The sequence below is a fragment of the Lynx canadensis genome, chromosome A3, assembly GCF_007474595.2.
Source record: "Lynx canadensis isolate LIC74 chromosome A3, mLynCan4.pri.v2, whole genome shotgun sequence".
In the NCBI taxonomy this organism is placed as follows: Eukaryota; Metazoa; Chordata; class Mammalia; order Carnivora; family Felidae; genus Lynx; species Lynx canadensis.
The window spans coordinates 119,677,988-119,681,334 of NC_044305.1; positions in this window are offsets into that span (position 1 = coordinate 119,677,988).

Here is a 3,347-nt window from a genome sequence, read left to right on the forward strand (position 1 = left end):
GAATCATACTACACATACCATTTTGTACTTTTCCATGACATGAAACATTCTTTTACACTGTTATTTTAATGACTGTGGCACCTTCTATTTCATGGCTATCTTGTGATTTAATCAAAGTCTTGTACCTGTATATATTTTTTCAATTTTATTTTTTAGAAATAGCTCTGGTAAGATATTCTAATGCATAGATTTAATTATACATCACTAAATATTTTTATTAAAAAAGTTTCAAGGATTTGGATTTCTGGGTCAAAGGATATCAACGTTAAAAAAAATGATATATATTTCCAAATCCCTTTCCAGAAAGGTTGATTAATTTATATTCTCCAAAAAACTCTTTAACACTGGATATTAAATATCAAATATTTTGCTAATTTAATTTGTAAATTTAGCAATAAAGGTAATGTTTTTAAATGTTTATTGGCCACTGTGTTTCGTCTTTTCCTGGTATTCTTTCCCCAGCTTATGGTTTGCATTCAACCAGAGGTATATCTAAGTACTATATACAAATTATTTGGTTTACTTCCTTCTCCCTCTTCATGTGGTTACGTCATTCATTTGACACCCAGTTGGGTTTATTTGTTTCTGTTTGCATCTAGTTACAGGTTTAAAATTTTTTCTTATGCTTGCTGATTTAATTTAATTTAGTTTGTTATTATTTTTTAAACTTTATCTAATTAATCTCTATACCCCACATGGGGCTTGAACTCATGACCCTGAGATCAAGAGTTGCATGATCTCCTGACTGAGCCAGCCAGGTGCCCCTTAATTTTATTTTTGAACATATATAAATAACATAAACATGCATCCAGAAGGCAAAACTACCCCAAAAGATACCCTCAAAACTGTCCCTCCCTCTGTTATCCTTTCTACCTGTTTCCTCACCCAATTTTTTACAGGCAAACAATTTCATTGTTTTCTGATTTATTGTTCTTATGATGATCTTTTACTAAAAGAAGCAAATCCATTTTATTTTATTTCTTGTCTTTATTACACAAAATGTAACATACTAGAGATTTGCTTTTGCACCTTGCTTTAAAAAAATTTTTTTAATGTTTATTTTTGAGAGAGAGAGAGAGAGAGCATGAGCTGGGGAGGAGCAGAGAGAGAGGGAGACACAGAATCTGAAGCAGGTCCAAGGCTCTGAGCTGTCAGCACAGAGCCCGACGCGGGGCTCAAACCCACGAACCACAAGATCATGATCTGTGCTGAAGCTGGACACTTTACTGACTGAGCCACCCAGGCACCCCTTAATAATACACCCTGGAAATTATTATAAATCAGCTCATAAAGATATTCCTCACTCCTTTTTATTGCTTCCTAGGAATCGACTGTAAGTATCATGGTTTCTTCAATCGGTCTTCTCTGTTTGGGCACTTAGGTAGCTTCCAATATTCTACAAATACAAATAATGGTACAGTGAAGAAGGGACATATGTAAGCATGCATATTATTTCTGGAGATATCTTTAGGGTAAGTTCCTAGAAGTTGGAGTGCTAGGTTGAAAGGTAAATGCACAAACCGTTCATTAGATATTGGCAAATGCCCCATTCAGAGGGGTTATACTATTTCCCCTTCTCTGTAGTGGTATTTGTCTTCCCATAACCTCACCAACAGAGCGTGTCTCTATATGGCTGTACGGTCATCCCAACATCATGTTAAAAAGTCCTTCTTTGCCTCAGCCATTTGACTGCTTATCGTATACTAGATTTCCGAGGTGGTTGTCCTGACTTCTGTACCTTCTATTCTGCTACATTGGTCTGCCTATTCATTTGCCAGAACCACGTTATTTTCGTTCAAGACGCCTCACAGTAAGTTTTGATATTTGTCATCTCTCATATCTCATTTCAGTGTTTTACTAGTGATTTTTGAGTGTTTATTTTTCCATAAAAGCGTTGGCATCAATTTGTCTAGCTACAGAAAACAAGAAAAAAGCTTGCTTCTATTTTGGGGGAATCATATTAACTTTATAAATGAACATAAGGAGAACTGTCATCTTAACGATGTTGAGCTATTTTAACCGAAACCAAGGGATGTCTCTTTCGAGTATACTTTTGTGTCTTTTGGGATTGTTTTTATAGTTTTCTTTTTTCAAAGAGCCTGATTTGTTGAGACATAATTCACATACCTTTCAATTCGTCTATTTAAAGTGTACATACAATTCAGTGGTTTTAGTATAATCACAGGTTTGTGTGCCCATCGCCACAATCATTTTAGAACATTTTCATCAACTCATAAAGTAACCCCATAGCTGTTAGCAGTCCTTCCCCAATCCCTCCAACCCCTCCAGCCTCCCGGCATCCACCAACCTGCTTTCTGTCTCTGTCAATTTGTTTCGTCTGGACACTCCATATCAATAGAATCATATACTATACTGTCTTCTGTGACTGGCCTCTTTCACTTGGCATAATGTTTTCAAGGTTCTTCCATGTTATAACATACACTCTGTTCTTTTTTATTGCGAAATACAATTCCACTGAATGGATGGATGTACCACATTTTGTTTACCCATTCATCAGGTGATGGAGTTTGGGGTTGTTTTAACTTTTTGGCCATAATGAGTAAGACTATGAACATTTGTGTATAGGTTGTTGTGTGGGCATTTATTTTCAAGTCTCTTGGGGTATATATGTACCTAGAGGTAGAATTGTTAGGTCATATAACTTCATGTGTAATATTTTCAGGACCGCCAAGCTATTTTCTGAAAGAGCTGCACCATTTTCCTTCCTACCAGTTATGTATCAAGGTTCCAATTTCTTCACATCCTCACCAACTCTTGTTATTATCTGCGATTGTGATGGGAGCCATTACAACTGGGTTATTCAACTGGGTTAACCCTTCAACTGGGTTATTTGTGTTATGATTATGTTCGTTCATGTATTCTGGATATAAGTCCCTCAGCTTGTATGTTATTTGGAAATATTTACTCCTATTCTGTAGACTGTCTTTGCATTTTTTTATGGTGTCCTCTGATGCACAAAAGTATTTAATTTTGATAAAGCCAAATTTATCTGCTTTTTCTTTTGTCATTTGTGCTTGTGGGGTGTGTCTAAGGAGGCCAAGGTAATGAAGATTTACACCTATGTTTTCTTCTAAGGGTTTTATAGTTTTAACCTTTACATTTAGGTTGTTGAAGTCTTTTTTTTTTTCTATTAAAAATATATTTTTTAATGTTTATTTTTGAGAGAGAGAGAGACAGAGCATGAACAGGGGAGGGTCAGAGAGAGGGAGACACAGAATCTGAAGCAGGTTCCAGGCTCCAAGCTGTCAGTCCAGAGCCCAATGCGGGGCTCAAACTCGCAGACTGTGAGATCATGACCTGAGCTGAAGTCGGACGCTTAACCAACT